This window comes from Symphalangus syndactylus, chromosome 8, assembly GCF_028878055.3.
Source record: "Symphalangus syndactylus isolate Jambi chromosome 8, NHGRI_mSymSyn1-v2.1_pri, whole genome shotgun sequence".
Taxonomy (NCBI): Eukaryota; Metazoa; Chordata; class Mammalia; order Primates; family Hylobatidae; genus Symphalangus; species Symphalangus syndactylus.
The window spans coordinates 122074389-122094384 of record NC_072430.2 but is presented as its reverse complement, the minus strand read 5'-3'; the positions used below and the strand labels follow the sequence as shown (position 1 = coordinate 122094384).

At 40.8% G+C, this 19996-nt stretch overlaps 1 long non-coding RNA gene across 4 annotated transcripts in view; it reads left to right on the top strand.

Annotated features, from left to right (window-relative positions):
• The window catches only part of LOC129488411 (uncharacterized), a 127441-nt gene extending 116595 nt beyond the window's left edge, over positions 1–10846 (top strand). The window contains exons 4-8 of one of the 4 annotated variants that reach the window (XR_010122224.1): positions 1870–1907; positions 3086–3253; positions 9708–9790; positions 10396–10591; positions 10712–10846. This is a non-coding gene — a long non-coding RNA (uncharacterized lncRNA). Of the gene's footprint in view, positions 1–1869; positions 1908–3085; positions 3254–4183; positions 4283–9707; positions 9791–10395 lie in introns of all 4 variants that reach the window. The other 3 variants (XR_008659655.2, XR_010122223.1, XR_008659654.2) reach the window with 3 other exon arrangements.
• The last annotated feature ends 9150 nt before the right edge of the window (positions 10847–19996 follow it).

Genomic DNA, 19996 nt, shown 5'->3' with positions numbered 1-19996 from the left:
GCCATACTCTGAGCCAGGGATGATGGGTGCTAAGCTCATTAACTGCCTGTTCAGTTTGTGGACTTGTTCCTGCTGAATCTGTAGTCCAGGTACTGCCAGTTTCTTAGTGTCAGAGCCCTCATAGGGTTCATTTGTGCATCCTGCATGTGGATATGTGTGTGCATTTACCCAGATTTTTAAAAAGCTTTCTATTTACCTTTTCTATTTAGCACATATCCTCTTCCATACTTAAAACTCCACATCTTCTACCACAGCTTTTAGAGTGATAGCACTGGGTTACAATACAGGTTTTCACAGGAATTGAGCATTTAAAGAGGTACTAAAGTGAACATGAAGAATTTAAATTCTAGGTAACAGCTCTCAAAAGCTCTGTCTTCTTTGTGCTTTCCCCGATTATGATATCTGATATTTATTCTCATGACAGAGGACAAACTAAACTGTGTATCACAGTCACTGATTGATTCACTCTGCACCACTGGTCCCCAGTGGCATTTGGGGGCAATGTGATGTCTTTTTCTTAACTCAGGGCCCTCTTAGTACCGCCTTGTCCCTCTCTGGAGCACCTATGAGTTCTTAGGTCCACTGTTCACCCCGGGCAGGCCATGGAGTGCAAGCAGTGCTGCTGGAGGCTTGCCTCGCTGGTCACTTTCCTGCTCTACTGCTGAAGTTTCCACCCTCACTCAGGCCATATGAATATGGCTCTGTATGGGGCTCTTCCAAGATGCTCCCAGTCTCCCCTAAGCTGTGTTTCAGAAACAGTGTCACTGGTCACCTCCTCCAAATATTCTCAGGTTCCTTCCATATCTAGCTGGAAATGTTCACTATGCCTCCTTCTGATCTTGGGGTTCACCTCAGGAGTGGGAAGATTAGGACATGTAAGTCACATCTCTCTGCTGTATTTCTGTCTTTCTCTCCTGCTCACAGCCCCCTTGGGACACACAGATAGGTCCCCTTTCCACTCTGGTCTTCAGAATAGGGTGTATATACAACATTCCTTTATTTTCTTCCCACCTGGCAAGTGATTTGCCCGTCCCTATTTCCTGAGACATGAAGGCAAACAGGGTGCAAGGAATGAGAACTTGTTTTCACAGATAAGTGAATATGACTTTTGAAGTGGTTAGAAAAACACAGCAATCACATTAGCATACATAGACCCTTGAGGCTGGCTGGGAGCCCTGTACAAAAAAATAAAAATAAAAAATAATAAAGGCTGCTTTCTGGCTGAGAAGGGAAGGGAAGAGTGAGGATTCTCAACAGCATGAGGGTAACAACTCCACAGGTTCTGCAAGTTTTTCTCTCTGAAAAAGAGGACTCTTGACTTTTCCTGCTTTGCTTTTAATTTCAAAACAGCACACACACTTTCATCTCCCACAGGATGTTCCTAGGAGCAATAGCACCGGGGATGAATTTCTTCCCATCACATGAGCAGGATGGCACAATGAAGATGCCCCCGGGAAAGACCCTCCTATTTTTTTCTAATTCAGAAAAAGCAGAATAGTAATATGATACACATATCCCCTGCTCATATTTAAAATGTTCACTTTTTGTCACTTAGGCTTCAGATAGTATATCTCACAGTTAAAATTGAAAACCATTTGTTCCTCCTCTCCATCCTAGTCTTGCTTCTTTCTCTCCAATGATGGCCACTGTCAATAATTTGATATATACTATTCCAGTCCATGTTTTTATTAGCTCATTACAGATTTTATATATCAGACAATAGATGGTATTGCTTTGTAGTTTTAAAATTTTGGCTGAATAATACACTGCATGAATTGTTTTGCAATTTGTTTTCAGTAAACAATATGTTTTTGAACTGTATATTTTCATGCGTATAGATACAATCCCTTCTTTTTTTTTTTTTCTTAGATGGAGCCTCACTCCATCTCCCAGGCTGGAGTGCAATGGTGTGATCTTAGCTCACTGCAACCTCTGCCTCCCAGGTTCAAGCAATTCTCCTGCCTCAACCTCCTGAGCAGCTGGGACTATAGGCACACGTCACCATGCCAGGCTAATTTTTGTATTTTTAGTAGAGACAGGGTTTCACCATGTTGGCTAGGCTGGTCTTGAACTTCTGGCCTCAGGTGATCCTCCCACCTTGGTGTCCCAGAGTGCTGGGATTACAGGCATGAGCCACCACACCTGGCCAGTCCCTTCGTTTTAAACTGCATTCAAGTACTCAACTTGTGAATACAAATATCTATTAATTCCTCACTAAAAAATATTCATCGTTTCTCAATCTTTTCTCCCAGCATTTTATTTTTAATAATAGGAACAATTGGGTCTACCTAATACTTCAATTTCAGCCCAAAATTGGCCAGAAGACATCATTGCCTTAGAGCAGCCTGTCTTCCAGTTGACACTGAACTGCTGTCGACCGGCAGATAGTTGAGAGTCCACATGTGCCCCCAAATAGTTGCAGACTGTGTGTGCTGGGCCTGATTCTGTTCTCTTCTCTGGAAAATGGGATCGTAACTGTTTCTATCTCCTTGGGCTGTATGAGGGATTGGTGGTGCAAAGCATGTACCACAGTGTCAAGCAGACAGTAAGTCCCCTGTTCATGCTAATACATACAGTATTTAATGCCTGGTATAGACCTAGACCCCAGCTCCTGACTCCCTGGCCAATTGTTTTTCAAAGACACTCCCTGCCTGTGTTACCACTGTTGGTAAGACTGTGTTTCAAAGAGTTAATCATCTGCAAGACAGAAATCTAACCACAAGAGGCAGAGGCAGTAGGCTGTAGAGTTAAGTGGCAGGCTCACAACCCCAAGTGCTGTCAGTACTCACAGCTTCTGCTTGCCAGCAGCTGTCTGTACTCTGGATTGTTTTGAGCGTGTCTTTGCAGGGCTTGCTTGTGCCTGCCAAGTTCAGCTGCCTGCAGAAGCACAGCTCAGAGCTGTCCCTATAGGCCTATTCCTTGCACAGGTCCCGCCAATCAGAGCTCTGTTACCAGGCAGAGCCTCTCCCTCCAGCTCTGGTCACTGTCAGCCTAGCTGTCCAGGCACCCTTTTGCAATTTTCGTTTGAATTGATTTTTTTAAAAGCACCTGATATACACTTTTCTTCTTATTCTTCTCCTTCTAGTCCTCCATTCAAGGCCCTACCACAGAGACACGCAGGAACGGAACTCAGAATCACAAACAAAGAAACTTCGATCCAGGAAAGAAAATGATCTTAAAAAGACCCTCGTTTCATGCTGGCCAATGCTGAGAAAGTCTGCTCTGGAGGATATTTGGAGACACTGATTAACAGGTAGTATCATCACCACATATTTAACTTCCCCCTCTTTTTCCTCTGCTTCTGGGAGTAGAGAAACCAACAAAACCAACGGGAGAGAGATGGTAAATTTCAAGCAATCTGTCCCCCACCCCACCACTATTCACACCTTTCACAAGGGCCCAGCCACAAAGCCAGTGCAACATGACACCAATCATCAGCAGAGTGGAGCTGACAGACCCTGCCTTTCCTCTCTTATGGCATATTTGCTCTTCTTCTCTCTTCCCCACTCCTCTCTGATAAGAGAAAGGATGAAAGCAAGGCAAGCGCATTCCTGAGCGGGAGCTGCAAGCGCCCAGGCTCCTGACTACTGCGGAGCACACTGGAAGGGGAGAAAAGGAGGGGGGAAGATTGAGGGACCAACATGGCGGGATAAAATGCTGTGGATGGAAGGGCAAGTTCTTCTTGGGTAGGAAGTATGAGGGGTCAGGGAGTTTGGGATGCCAAAGAACAGGAGAAGATTGAAAGTTTAATAAGCAACCTTGACCTATCCTATGGCACATCCTAAAATGTTAGAAGAGATGTGAGTACAGGTTGGAATACCAGTATACCCATGCTGTTTTGAATTCAGTAATGCTTTGTTACTGAAACATGCCCCACAGCTTTCTAAGCGTTACACTTACTTATACTGGATTTTTAAAGCAGTTTTATAAGAACATATGTAAGTAGATCAGTACCATTAAAATGGGGTTAATTTTTTTTCCAAGTCACAATGGTGTAGGGCAGGTTGTGGTGGGAGGATTAATTATCTAGAAATCTGGCTAAAGCTAATTATTAAACTGTTATTGCTAAAAGAAAGGGGGAATTAGGCAGAAAGCCAGTCTACCTTGCTTCAAATGGATTTTCTCTAGAGATCTGATCCTCTCAGTCTCTTCCTTAACCTCTCTTTGTCTTCCCCCTTTCTAGATGGTTGTCCCAGTGGAGGGGGATTCTTAGTGTTACGTAGATAGCAAGCACGATGCAAAAGTGTTGAAGCAGGACTGTAAGTTATAATTAAAACACCTGGTGAGTTCTAATTTTATTTTTGAAGAACATAGCTTCAAAACAGGTGTAAAATACAAGCCATGGCCCTAAAAGCCAGGGTCTAAAATAAATGAGTTAAAAAATATCAGGATTCCTGTACCTGAAAGTTTTGCAACTCCTCCCCCTACCCCAAACAAAAAGAATCCTTTTAGGAATAAATATTTCATGTGTTAAAGCGACATTTTTTATATTAGGAATTTTTAAAGGTTCCTAATAATCTTTTTCTTAGTCTAAATTCAGGCAAACTTAATACTTTTGATTTTAAAAAGTAAACAGCAGTAAGATCTCATTTTTAGAAAGTTATGCCTATCAGTATACATTGAGAGATCACAGGAACAATTCTTACATAAAAGTCACAAGGGTGGTCTTAATGATGGAATACTAGCGTGATTTTTTAAACTTTTCTGTACTTTTCAGTTTGAATAATTTAAAAAACAAAACTATATATTGTTTTCTACAGATAGAACATAAATTTTTTTAAAGGAAAAGAGATTAGGCAATCAGTCGCTTGAGAAGTAACTGAATGCCAAATATTAGGTTGGTGCAAAAGTAATGGTGTTTTTTGCCATTGAAAGGAATGGCAAAAATCACAAATTACTTTTGCACCAAACTAATACTTTTTCCTGTAGATTTCATGAGGTTTTCTCTGTGTGTGTGTGTGTATGTGTGGGTGTGTATGTGTGGGTGTGTGTGAGAGAGAGAGAGATAGGGAGAGAGAGAGAAAGAGAGTAGCAGTGCCTCAGTGCATCTATTCCCAGGAGACATTTTGTGATATCTGAGTTCCAAGGAATGAGGACCAGACAAAGGGGGCAAAAGCAGTAAGAGGAAAAATGGGGATCAGGAAAACTGGCCATGACTCAGCAAAAACACAGTGACATTTTCAGAAACCCAAAGCCTCAGACATTACAAAGTCACCCATATCCCTTGCTTCTGAAGAGAGTTGTCCTGGCCCTCCCCATTTCAGGTGGGCTCCAGCCTAGACTGGGTAAGCATTGAGAGCGAGGAGTGAGGAGGCAGGTGCGTGGATTGTCTGTCAAGGTGCAAGGAGGGAACAAGTGCCCTGTCTGTGGCTGATTGAACTGGGGAGGACCAGAGGCCGGAAGGTATTCTCAATAGCCAGTATTTCTCAGAAACACAGCGGAAGTCTCCCAGACAAAGCAGACAGGTTGGCATCCCTTTCCTGAGAGTTAGTAAGAGGGAAAGGAGTGAGGCAGGCCTAGCCAACATACCAGGGACAGTGGTGAAATTTTGAGAATCTGGAGGGTCTGCCAGCTGTGCTTCCCACAACAGCTTTCAGTGCCTGCCCCTGAAAAGCTGGCATACACCTGGCTGCCAAGCCATAAAGAGACATACCTAGAGTGAAGGACCGACTGCCCTTAAATTCACTGCCTTGTGCCAGCTCCTAAGTTACTGTAGGGATCTGTGTGGGTCTCGCCCGTCTGCATGGGTCCTGGGACCCTTCAGAAATCTATTCTTGTGCTTGACATCCCATCTTATCTTCTCCCTGCTCTGCTGTTAGGTGATGGGTGAACCTATCAACACCCTATCTCATGTCACCAAGTGCTCAGATTCAAAACTGAAATCCAGTTCCTACTAGATCCCTAGCCCTCCTCTTTTACTTCAATTTCTCATAGCCTACAAAGAAAAGAAGAACAAAACACATACGAACAAAAGATCAATAAAAAAACAGAGGAGAGATTTCCTGGCATTGGGCTGGGGGCACAGTAGGAAATTCTAGCCACACAAACGACGCTCCATGGCCAGAGAGTTATGCCTCATGACCCGTGGGTTGAGCCACCCTAATGCAATACCAGGGTGTTAAAGGGCTCTTGCCCTCTGGTAGGTCAGTTCTTAGCTGTAATATAATTTTGCAGATGAAAAATTCCAGAGAGCAGTGACTTGCTCTGTGTTACACAGTGAGGCATAAAGGCCTAGTCCTAATTATTTGACATCCTGAGACCCCTCCTTTATTGTCTGAAGTGGCTTAGCTGAGATGAATATCCAGTTATTACAGCAGAAAGCCAGGCCAGCAGACTTCATTGTCCTCAATTCTGTCTCAGTTACACTAAGCTTTCCTACCCCATTACCTGAGTTTTGAGATGTAAAGTGGAAAGACACATTTGGTTGACACTGTACCAAGACAGAAGGTAGGAATTCGTCATGCTTGTGCCTCCCAGGTCTCAGGGTGCTGATCTGTTTTCCTCTCAGCCCAGACTCGTCTTCAGGGCCACTTTCTTTATTATACATCAAATATCAACCCAGCCCCTTTGTATATCTCAATAGCGATTTAGTGGACACTCTAGCTGACTGATTTTGTTCCATTACAAAATGAGTTTCCTGCCAGGATAGAGGGGGAGATTATATAGACAGACATATATTTACAAAAACAAAAGGAATGTGGAAGGGTGATATGGGGGCACTTTCAAGATGGCAGGACTTGCCTCCAGGCCATGGCAGCTTTGGCCCACAGCCCAGAGAGGCCACTCATATGCTGTGAAAGTAAAGGCATTACCTCGTCTCCTTGTCACCACCTGAGTGATCCATGAATGGGTGTTCTCTCCCCACTACAGGTGAACTTGATCAGGACAAGAAGCTCCAAAGGCTTACTCGAATTCTTTGTTGGTGCTACCCTACTTTACTCGGTAGTATTATATAAAGCTGTTTGGCCAGGCCCTTGCTTCATACATTCCATGTCGCTGAACAAGAACTCAAATTCTGGTTAGCTGCCACCCCTCCCAGGTCAATTTTATTTGATGTGCAGTTATGTGCTGAAATATACTGTGTCCTGTAGGAATGAGCAAGGTGAGGGAAGGAGATGCAGAAAGAATCCAGTTGCACACTTTGGATCAGATTTGTGCAGGAGTTATATGGATGAACTGACATGCCCCAAACTAGATGAAGAAATCCACCTCTAAAACTCAGCCAAGAGCCTGTTTATAGAGGGCTTCATTGTTTATAATTTCCATGTCAGTGCTTCTCAAATGCTCACTACCACTCTCTTGTTTTGGCCTTACTAAATTGGGGTGAGCTGTGTGGTTCTTGCCCCTGATTTATCAATGTGAAAAGGGAGTCTTTAGGGATTTGACCATAGACAAGTTCCCAGGGGAGTGAGGGGGTGGAGGTAGAGTAAGCATCCTGCTTTTCCAGCCTCTTTCCTCTTGACTCAACTGCCTTAAAACAAGGTGTCTCCAGAAACCACGGTCACCTCCTCTTTGTGAGACAAATATGAATCTCTCTTGGTCTATTACTCCCAAGGAAAGCAGAATATAAAAAGACATGTCTTCTGCCTTGCCAGATGGCTTCGGGGTAAAATTCTTCCCCAAACCAAGTGTTAGAGTCCAGTCAACTGTTTTAGGGAGAGCAAGAAGTAACATGGAGAAGTATTTAATCCTCTTTCTTCCCCAAAATTCCATGACATCCAAGCTTGTGGTGAGCAGGCCCTGCCAAGGCAGACAAGATCATTGAGCTGAAATCAAGAGAATGGGTCCTTGGCAGAGCAGACCCTTATAAGGATGAAGATTGGATGCTGGGGAAATCCTACCAGCCCTTGGCAGTCTGAAGGTCTGAGGTTCCAGACTGGGCTCTCTCATTTTCCATACCTCCAGAGGAGCTGGCTGCATAAGGCATGAAATAAGCTGAAGAATCATGAGCACCATCCAACCCATCTGGGAACCCACAGTGGAAAATAATGGGAGTAATATGTTGGGACAGCCCTGGCTTCTTAAGACCAATGCATATTTTTGTGCTTTTCTGCATACTTTGTACAACTTTTTATTTTGAAAAAAATGAACAGGTAGCATGAAGAATGACTACTAATTCTTCAAATGCTTTGGAGAAGCCAGAGCTTGGGGAAGCCAATGAAAGGGAGGATGAGGGTAACCAAGGAAAATCGCTCTCAGGAGAAGCATGAAGGAGCAGCACATTGGGTCTCAAACCCTGTTATATTGAATGCTTGGGCATTTTGTGCTGGGTTTTTGAGATAGCATTAGGACTTTTGAATGAATTCATGGGACATGATTTATGTTCCTACTTTACACCAAACACTAGAAAGGTAAAAATAAAAAATGAATAAGGGGTGGCTTTTTCACTTAAGAAATGTTTTGCTTGAGAAATCAAAGCTTTGAAAGCACAGAGACTTCTATTTAGATGTTTGTTTTAACTGCTTTTTTTTTCCGTGCTCTTCCTTACTCTTTTTCCTCTCTTCTCTCTTCCTCTCATCTTTTCTGCACAGTTCTGAGTCTTTTAAACAAGAGACAGTCCAAGTCATTGTGATTTAACAGATATCGAAGGAGCAGCACCCTTATCTAAAGAGACACATCTGCACACCAGACCCTCAATGGAGGACAGTATGAATGGGCTATATGGAGCATTTGAGAAATCTCTTAGCAGAGGCTGATTCTAGAGGCATTCACTCTGGGTTGTATCTGAGAACACTGACTTTGCTTCAGGAGCCTCAAAACTTCATATTGGGACATGCAGGAGAGCAAATCAGAGCAAATATGTCAGAGACTTTCCTGCCTCATCCTGTCCAGGAAAGAGCAAAAGGTCTGAGAGCCTGGCTAAGCACATGTGGGCTCCATGGACCCTAGATTCTGCAGCACGCTATTCTTGACTCCCACACCCCTATTCCAGGTTCTACCCCCAACCCAAGTGGCCACTCCTCAGTTTCCCCATTTCTTTTTTCTCTCTCTGCCTCTCAAGCACCCATCTCTTTCAGATGCTCTGTTCTCCACTCCCTTTTACAAATTCTTTCTCAAAGACCTCATCCATTCCCATGGCTTTGATTGTCACCCACAGTACATGTTGTCTCTCAAATCGGAACCTCTCTCCTGGGTTCTAACCCTAATTGATTATTGGATGTTGCAACTGAATCTCCTTCTCAAGTAAGGCACACAGTCTCAAACTCTTGACCTGTTTCCTTTCTGGTATCTCCCATCTTAATACATGTCACCAAGATGTAACCAGTCTCCCATGCTGGAAATCTGGGAACATCCTGGACTCTGTCCCTTTTATCGCCCTCCTTAAGAGTCACTAATACTATTGATCATGGTTTCTAAAACTCAATAGAAATCAGCATCTTGGCTTTCTCACCTGTTTCTTCCATTCTTCAGGCCCGTTCATTTCTGTCTGCAACCATAACTCCTAACCATCAAGTGATCCTCATACCATGAGATTGTGAATGAATTCCTTCACCTGTCTGTGGCATTTCTTCATCTAAAACGGGAGGACATTGAACTAAATCTCTGAGAACGTTTCTAGCTCTGACATTCTTTAATTGGTTAGCTTGCATATATCACAGGCCGTAAAGCAAAAAAACTGAGTTTTCTCTCCTTTCACTTACTCCTTGCTTCCCAATAACTTTTTAAATTCTTCTTTCTCCATTTTGCTTTTGATTGAAATGTGGCAGCCCAAGACCCAAGCAAGGATAGGATTTCCCAGACATTCCCAAGGGAGAAAATGCCATGTCCTTTCCTTCTGGTGTCACATCAGGTAAGGAGGTTGCCTGGGGCTAGGGCTTAAACAGAGTGGGTGTTGTTCTCATTGTTATTGACACTGTTACTGTTTCCAGGGCACTGCTCCATGGCTATGCAGAGGCAGACACTCAGGTGGAAAGTTATAAGACAATTTCCCCCTGTAAAGTAATCAGAGGGCACATATGAACATCTTGTTGCCACTTCACCCCCACCACTGTCTCTTCAGCTAAGACACCGGTTTAATGAGGTAGTTCCTGAGGCTTGGAGTTTCCCTAAAGACCACGTCTCCTTTGGTGTTGATCGAGAAGCTCCATTGAGGGCACCAAGGGGTGTGGTGAGATAGTACCCTTGCTGAGAGCTGGGGAACTCACCATAGTCGTTGAAATAACACTGCCTTCTGTAAGCGTGAGGAGTCACCATTCTTTCTGACTTCCCACTGGCTGAGAGGTGATAGGGAGGAGCTAAGACTTCCATTCTCCAGTCTCCTGAAGTTGGTGTTTTGCCTCATATTGTGCGGGAAGTGGGCAGTTTGTCTTAAATGTCTCCCATCACTTTTCTTTGTACTAAAAAGATCATTGAGAAATGGCTTTTTTTTTTCTTTTATACACATCATCTTCCTAGAATCTGAAGGCTGCTAGAGAAGGGAGAGAAACATACAAGTGAGTCTCATGCTGATTGTTGTTGAAATATCTGGAAAGAAACTGGCAAAGACTATCCAAAGGATGCTAAGACATGTCCGAACTTACAAAACAGTAGAACCTGAATAGGAATTTGAAATTGTCTATACTCTCCTCAGCCACACCCTACCATTTTACAGGTATGAAAAATAATATTTTCAGCAAATTGGTGATAGATACAAAGTATCTGAATTCCCAAACCTGTGTACTTTCCATTACCATCTGTTTCCTAATTGTGTGTGGATTTCCTTGTTCTCCAGAGCCAAGGGGCATCAATATTTGGTTTCAGAAATGCTGCTAAATCCTGAATAAACAGGAGTGAACAAGCGCGGTAGCATTCAAGGTCTCTTACTCCTAAACCCAGTTGCAATACTTGTATTAAACCCTGGGCTCCAGGCTGCTTCAGTGCTATTTAACTTTTTCTTTACAAAGAGGGGAGAAAATGTGGGGGTATCAGACATATCCCACCCTTCCAAGGCCCTATGCAGACTCTTAAAAGATGAGAGGGTTTTTGTTTGTGCATATGGATCAAAGACTTTCTTGAATTTTGGTCAGCAGGGTTTGTTTTAGATCTGTGAAGTGTGGAAGAGGTCTCAATTGAGTGATGTCATGGAGGGCTGGGAAGATCCCTTTCCTCACGCAGAATCACTGTTGAGGTGCATTCAACCATTAGAATTCCGCTAAGGTAAAATACTGGGAAATAGTATAGGTTAGGAGTCATTGTACCTAGTTTCCAAGCCTGGTTCTGCTCCTGTAATTTATAACTTCATCCATATGTTCATTTAATTAGGAAACAAAACAGTCATTGAATATGTCTTGTACTATTATAAGTGCTGAGTATTCGGTGTGAAATAATGCTATATTTTTATTGATCTTATATTGTGGTGGGGAAAGCAATGAGTCACACATACATATGTAATATAATAATACCAGTGTTATGAAGGAAGCAAAAATCAAATAAGGCAGTAGAAAGTACCAGGCAAGGAGATGTGTTTGTGTAGGGATGTGTTATAGTGCTTTAAAATAGGTCCACAAACTCTTTCACCCTCTCTTCAAAAGGTGCAGCCTAAGCTACCTCCCCTTGAGTGTGGGCTTGGCTTAGTGACTTCTTCTAGCAAATAGAATAAAGTAGAAGTGATGATATATGGCTTTCAGGCTGGATAATAAAGCCACTGTGTCTTCCTCCTCCTGTTTTTGGATTGTCTTCTCTGGGGAAGTTAGCTGTCATGTTGTGAGGATACTCAAGCAGTTTATAAAGAGGTTCATGTAGCAAGGAATGGAGGCCTCCTGCCAACAGCCATGTAAAGGAGCTATCTAGGAAACAGATTCTCCAGCCCCAGTCAGACCTTCAGATGATTACAGCCCCTACCAACCTTCTGACTGCGGTGGAAGGAAAGATCCTGAACCAGAACCACACAGGTAAGATAATCCTGGATTCCTGACCTAGAGAAACTCTGAGATAATATTTGTTGTTTAAAGCCACAGCTTTGTGGGACAATGTGTTAAACATAACTAATACATGTGATTAGGGAAGCTCTTAATAACAGGCTAACAGTTGAGCAGAGACCAGAATGAAAAAGGGGAATGAGTCAGGTAAATATATGTATGAAGAGTGCTTGAAGTAGAGGGGATAGAACTGGTATAGGTCCTGTGGTTAGAACAAGCTTCACATTTTTCTAGGGAAATTGCAGGACTTGGAAATGGGCAAGAGATACCTGAGTATCCATTCAGTAGAGAGCTGAGCATTGTCTAGGGTATCCTCTGGGGATATCTGATTATATTGAGATGTTTCTCTTTAACTGAATTTCTATTTTCTAAGTTATTTTACTTATGGAAAACTGACAGTAATGCAAATGATCCTCCTTAAAGAAATACAATGAATTTTGTCTAATAGAGATGTGACTGAATTCTACCCTGTAGAAAAGATAGTCCCAAACAATACATTTTAAGCAGCTCTATTGAAATATGGTTCTTATACCATACAATTCATCCATTTAAAGCTTACAATTCAGTTTTGTTCAGTATGTGCACAAGCTTGTACAAACAGCACAACAATCTAATTTTAGACCATTTTATTGCTCCTCCTCATCCCTACAAAGAAACCCCATCCCTATTAGCAGCTCCTTCTCATTCTTTTTCATGTTTTGCTTTCCCCATCTCCCAAGCCCTAGGCAACCACTAATCTACTCTCTGTTTCTATAGATTTGCTTATTCTGAAAATTTTATGTAAATGTAAACATACAGCATACAGTCTTTCAAAACTGACTTCCGTCACTTAGCATAATGGTTTCAAGGTTCATCTATGCTATAACATGTATCAATACTTCATTCTTTATTGCCAAGTAATATTCAATTGTATAGATAACTATATTTTTGTATTTTTTTGTATAGGTAACTATTTTGTCCCATTATGAGGTTTGTCTTTTTCACTTCTTGATGGTATTATTTGCAAACTAAGAGTTTTTAATTTTAAATCCAATTTATATTATTTCTTTTGTTGCCTGTGCTTTTGATGTTATATCAAAGACACCATTGCTTGACCTAAAGCCACAAAGATTTATTTTTCTGTTTTCTTCTAAGAGTTTTTGTGTTTTAGCTCTTACATTTAGGTTTATGATTTATTTTGAGTTTATGTCTGTATATGTTATGTGGTAGAGATCCAAATTTTTTCTTTTGTATGTGGATGTCCAGATGTCCCTCCACAATTTGTTAAAAAGAGTATTCTTTCTTCATTAAATTGTCATTGCACTTTTGTTGAACATCAACTGATCATCAAAATATGGTTTATTTATGCACTCTCAATTTTGTTTCATTGATCTATACATCTAGCCTTGTGTCAGTACCACACTTTCTTGGTTACTATAGATTTGTAGTAAATTTTGAAACTGGAAAGTTTGAGTTATCTAACTTTATTGTTGTTTTTCAAGATTGTTTTATATTTTTGGGGTCTTTTGCATTTCTAAATGAATTTAAGGACCAATTAGTGATTTCTACAAAGAAGCAGCTGCCAACTTGATTGGGATAGTTTTGTACTTGTAGGTTAAATTGGGAAGCATACTCATCTTAAAAAATATGAAGTCATCTGATCCATGAACATGGACTATCTTTCTATTCATCAAATCTTTAATTTCCTTCAATGATGTTGGTGTATATTTTATTAAATGTATTCCTAAGTATTTTGTTCTCTTTAATATTATTATAAACAAAATTGATTTCTTAATTTCATTTTTGAAATTTTACTGCAGATGCATAGAAACACAGGTTATTTTAGCATATTGATCTTGTATTCTGCAAACTTGCTCAACTCATTTACCAGTTTTAATAGTTTTTTAGTGAAATTGTAAATAGTTTCTATATACAAAATCTTGCCATCTGCAAATGGAGATAGTTTTACTTTTTCCTTTTTAACCTTTGACTTTCATCTTCACTTCTTTTTCTGAAATAATTGCCCTGACTAGACCCTCCCTTATAATGTTGCATAGGAGATGAGTGTACATTCTCATCTTAATCCTGATCTTATGGGGAGAGCATTCAGTCTTTTATTATTAAGTATGATATTAGCTGTGGGATTTCCATAATGATCTTTATCAGGCTGAGAAAGGCCTTTTCTAGTTCTAGTTTGTTGAGCATTTTTATCTTAAATGGGCATTGGGCTTTTGTCAGTTTTCTTCTGTGTCCATTGAGAAAGGACATAAGAAAATGCTTTGCTGTTTCTTCTATTAGTATGGTATATTCCATTAAGTAATTTTTTGGTGTTAAACAAACCTTGCATTTCTAGGATAAGTCTCACTTTGTTTTAGTGTATATATATATTTATATGTTGTTTTATTGAATTTGCTTGTGCTTTGTTGAGTACTTTTGGGTCTATTAATAAGGGGTAATGATCTGACATTTTGTTTTCTTATGGTATCACTTTGTATGATGACCCAGTAATGCTGACTTCAGATATTGAGGTGAGAAGCGTTCCTTGCTCTTGTGTTTTTTGGGTTTCTGAAGTATTAGTATCAATTTTTCTTTGCATGTTTGCTGAGTTTTAAACTTACTAATGCAATTGTTTTACTTGTTAAAGATTTATTCATTATTTCTATATTTCTTGAGGAATTTTCTGTAATTTGTGTCTTCTAAAAATTATCTAATTCAGGTACGTTATCTAATTCATTGGTATGTAGTTGTTCATAGCATTCCCTTATAAATTTTTTTTATTTATGTAAGGTTGGTAATGATGTCTCTTCTTCCATTCTGACTTTATAATTTGAGACTTCTTTCTTTTTTTTTTCTTTTTTTGATTATTCTAGCTAAAAGGCTTATCAATTTTATTGCTCCAAACATTATACTTAGTTTTCCTATTGGATTTTAGCCAGTTGTGCATCTATTAGTAAATTCACGCCAACATTTCTGTCACCCTACATACTTTGTTCTTCAAATTCTTTTTTGTAACAATATTAACAGGTTACTAATTCTCTCATTAATTAATGAGTTCAATTTATACTTTTATGAAAGTGATGTTTTTAAACTTTTGAAAATTATACTTTAGCAGAAAATATGAAAATAAGAGTCAGAGAGTCATGGAAAATGAGATGAGAGGGAAAGACAGGGCAGACCATGAGAGGCCTTGAAGGCCATGCTAAGGAGATTAGTTTCACTCTGAGTGGGATGAGAAGCTTTTGTCATCCCCTTAGACAAGTCTTGCCCCTAACTGAGACCTCAGCTATCTGTAATATAGCTGTATATGCCTCCTCACAGGGTGACTGTGAAAATAGAATGAGACAGAATGAAATAAAAAATTGCATTGTTATTAGTGCCCAATTAGCTCACCTATGAGGTCAGTTTTCAGGTACTAACAACTTGGCCTAAATTTACTGTTTTCAAATTCTTACCTATTACCAGGATTTCTGAGGGAAGCAGATACAGATAATTCCAGACTGCTAAGCCCTGGATTCTGAGAAAGGTAATTTTGTCCAAGAAAATGCTGGTGATTTGTGCATGGATATGGGATACCGTATGGTCATTAGATTCCTGGAAGAAAAGGAGACAGGGCTGGAGAAGTCTGAAAGCTCAAAAGGCAGATTTGACCTGTGTCTTCAGAACTCCACCTGGGACTGACTCTAGGTGGCTAGAAGGCTAAGGTGTTAGAGGGGTAGGGTTGAGGAGAGGGCAGACAGATCAAGAGAGCAATGCTGGGGTGCATTTCATGAAGCTGATGGAAGGCCTGAGAACTCAAAGGTTTGAGCTTAAAGAAGAAAGCAAAATACTAGACATGAGCATTTGCAAAGCAGGTTTAAGGCATCAGTGTACTGTGATGTTTGGAACTGAGTGACAAAGGCCAAAAGGAAGGATAACACAGTAAACCAGAGAAAAAATTCCCTTGCACGAATTAACAAGCATTTCTCCTTAGCCTACATCTCAGGGTATTCACAGATGGGAGAATGAATCAAATCAGTATCTCTCTCATTTTATTTTCTTTATTTTTATTTCATTCTGCCCTGGTTTGACCTAGATCTTAAGTTATTCATGGAGATTTAAAAATATATTCCAGCACTCAAAATCCTCCCTGGCAAACTTCTGCCAGTTGTATAACGTAAATTTGTGTTGTTTATACTAGCTCCGTTTTTCATTTCTCTGTTTTTCAATAGTCCCTCAGCTTGCCTTTCCCAGAGTTCAGCTAAAGTCCTGGGAAGCAATGGTAACCCCAAGACAACCTCTCAGGCAAGTCTAATGGGCTGAAATAGGTGGCCTCCAAAGAAGGAGAATACACCCAGGGAATGGTCTGAGCACACAGCTCTGGTTATTTGAGGTAATGGAAATCTAAATTACTCTGCTCTCAAGCCTTTTGAAGGGGCTTAGTTTATCAGCTGTGACCCAGTACATAGGGCTATAAAGTATATTCTTCAAAGATTTTCTCTTCTTCCTCTTTCTCTCCTTTCTATTAAGAGTAGAAGTCCTCAGGAAAAGAATCGTATAAACATAAGGGCAGAATTAAGATAAATGCATTTCTTTTCCTTAGGAAATTTTCCATGACGAATGAACAGCACTCTACCCCTTAGCCAGCCAGGTCAAGTGTTGGGTCTTTAAAGATTCATTTTTCTGGAGCTGAGGCTGGGGGTTGGGTCTGGGGACCTGATAAGGGATGAGGGCTTGCGAGAGAAAATAGTTCTCTAGAAAAGGAAAACTGATGGTGTCAGTGCTGATCTCTCCCAAAAGGTCTGCTGCTTCTTGGTGGTTTCAGAACTGATGGTGGACTCTCTATTATTGCTTTGGGGCCTCTCCCACAGTTGCCCTCTGGAGCTGATCTGACCATTCACAGCTGCAGCTGTGAGTGCTGAAAACACTTATTTATTTATTTATCTTTAGTTTTATTTTAGTTTTAGAGATGAGGGTTTGTTTCATCACCTGGGCTGGAGTACAGTGATAATCATAGCTCACTGCAGCCTCAAACTCTTGGGCTCAAGCAGTCCTCCTGCCTTAGCCTCCCAAGTAGTTGGAACTCCAGGTGCACCCCACCACACCTGACTATTGTTTATTGATTTATTGATTTTAGACTTTGGGTCTTTCTATGTTGCCCAGGCTCTTCCTGAACTCTTGGCCTCAAGAGATCCTCCTGCCTCAGCCTCTGAGTCACTAGCATTGCAGGCATGAGCAACTAAGTCTGGCAAAAACACTTTCAATAGGGGGTACCCTGCTCATCCCTGATGGACACAAAGCTTGTTTTTCTACATTTGCGCTAAAGAATGAGCACACTTGTAGGTTATGTAATTGGAAAGGCTTCATGGAAGAAAAGTATCAGAATATCTGGGTCCCAAACCTGGCTCTGTCACTGAATGAAGCTTGGAGAGTGTAAATGGTATGTCCAAGCTCACCTAGCTAATGCTACAACTTGTGAAGCTGGCAAGAATTGAACCATATTGCCTAAGATCCTTCCAAGTTCTAACATTCTGTGTCTGAATGTTACAGAGATCCCTGAATATACTTAGATGTTTGCTTTCTTTTTCTATGTCCCCTTCTTGTACTCCCTCTGTATTTGTGTTTTTGAGGGCTTGGTCTAGCAAAGTTAGAAAGCCAGTAATTATCAGATAAAGAAAACATTACCTTAGGAGTCCTACTTAATTTTACTTATGGAATACTAACAGTTTTGAAATCAAGTAGGGATGGGATGTTTGATGTCTAGGAACGTCAGGCCCAAAGGACATTCTGGAGTGAAATCTTATGCAACAGTAAAACATCATGGGCTGGAGATGAGAGAACTCGGGAAAAATGATGATTTTATTTGTGTGCTCGCTGCTTGCTAATGCAGAGGTTCTGGTTGTCAAGGGAAGAGAGGTACAAGTTGAAGCATAGATGGACAAGAAGAAAATGAGGATATGAAATGCTGGTGGTGAGTTATTTTTGTAAGTTTGTATCAGTTTTCAGGACCTTTGGCCATCACCCCAAGAGGTGACACTTTGTTCAGGCTGTACTGACACCAAATAGTGAATTGAATAGAATCTTAGACGCATGGTTGAGACTGCTTGGGGCCGCTGCTGTGAATAAGGCTAATGGGAGTGGATTGTAAGTAAAATGAAAATAAAAAGGGAGAAAAAGCAAAAGAAGGAGAATAGTTTTATTAGAACAGGCTAGCCTTCTATCAACACATCAGAAGCTTAATCTCTTTGTTTCATCTTTAAAATAAACACTTTGATACCACTTGGTATCTTTCTCACTAATCCTCAAATACTTTTAATCACTTTTGAATATATCCATAGTCTTAGTCCTAGATTTGTTTAAAATATTCCTTTCTACTCACACTGAACCCGTTCTTGGAGTCCAGCTTCTTAGAAACTTGTCTATTTCCCTGAAACTTTTGGCTATATTTCCACAAAAAATAATCTCTCAAAAATTTTCAAATATTTGGCAGCGGCAACCCAGAAAAAGTCCAGCGATGGGCAAAGCTGGAGAGGCATGACTAAACTTTCTCAGAACTCCTGGATTTCAACTAAACAGTCCAAGAAGTCAGCAAAAGCTAGGCTTCTGTCCTCCCCACCATCTTCTCTGTTCTCTTTGTTTTCTTTGTACCTCTCCACTCACTTCCTTCTTTAGTATGATTGTGGCACTAATAAAAACTGCCAAGTTGCCATTGTTGAGCTATGCTAGGACTATCTGGTATCTCTGGTTCCTCAGGTTTTAATTAACTCTCCCTGAGGTGTTAACAGACTGTCTTCAAGTCCTTCTCCCACTCACTTCAGCTTATGGATCCTGATACAGAAATTTCTACTCTCACTTTCCCACTCATAGTTTGGAGCAGGCAATGATGCCAGTAGGTTGAGTTGGAGGGGAGTGGTAGGGTTGGAGACTACTGGGGAGGAACTGGGAGATAGATCCTAGTCAGTGATGAACCTTTTAAGAATGTGTAACTTGACATGCAGCTCCATGGGCTGGAGGAGTTAGAAAGAATTTCTGTGAAGAAGCTGGTTCTGAGAAGTCTCACAATCCCAATGGGTGTGCAATCCCTGCAACTTGGGAAAACAAGACAGAAAGGGTAGATAGCAGCATGGAAGAATCATGATTGCTGAGTGGCTGTATCCCCCTCATAAGGATGGGACAGATGGGATGGGAGATGACCATAAGGAGAGACCACACAAAAAGATTCCTCTGAGATTAATTAAACTGGGGGTTTTAACCAGAAAAAGTCATGAAATCATTGACTTGATGAGATGATTTTAAAAAATAATTAGAAATCAAACTTGGTTTTAAAGGCTATGAAGAAAACAACTCAGCTCAAATTGGAAGGGTAAGTCAAAAACAAAGTAGAGACCTATATGTGAAGGTGGTGGCAAATGCTTCACCTGCTAAGTATCTCACTCCAGTTGTCCACACTCTGGACAGGAGCAGCTCCCTGTGCTCCACATTTTCAGGAGAAAGTAAGGGAAAGACTTGAATGGTCAGAATCCAGGACTAGGCTGTTTCTGGAGAACCTGACTTTGGAGGTTTCTGGCAGGAGTAGTCTAAGCAGAGATCCGGAAGTTTATTCATTTGGGGGTCATCTTTAGATGACCAAGTTTGTCCCACTTCCAGCTAGAAGCATCAAAGTTGCAACTTCAGGGTTGAACCATGGAATTCTTGAGCTGCCCAATTCATAGGTCTAGCAGCTCTTGAGTTCTAAATCATAACTCTGAAGATTGCTTTGTGGCAATGGTGGTAATAGGGATGAGAAGTGTTCAGTGAAATAAAAGTATATGATCCCAAAATGCACACAGATAATAAGCTATTGTCTAACAGCATAATCAAGAGATATGGATTCTGAGCAAGTGTTTCATGCCATGGGTACAACTGACAAAAAAAAATCATTTTTGAATCCCATTGGTTAGTGGGGGCAGAGCACTGGTTATTTTGCCTGGTTGATGCATCTTTTTCTTGGCGTCTGGCTTCTTTAACTCTGCATAATTATTTTGAGATTCACCTGTGTTACGGATTGCATCAATAGAAAAAAGAATGTGTCTTTTTTATTACTGAATAGAGTACCATAATATGTACAAGATATGCCAAATCTGGCATGACCATTTACCTGATGA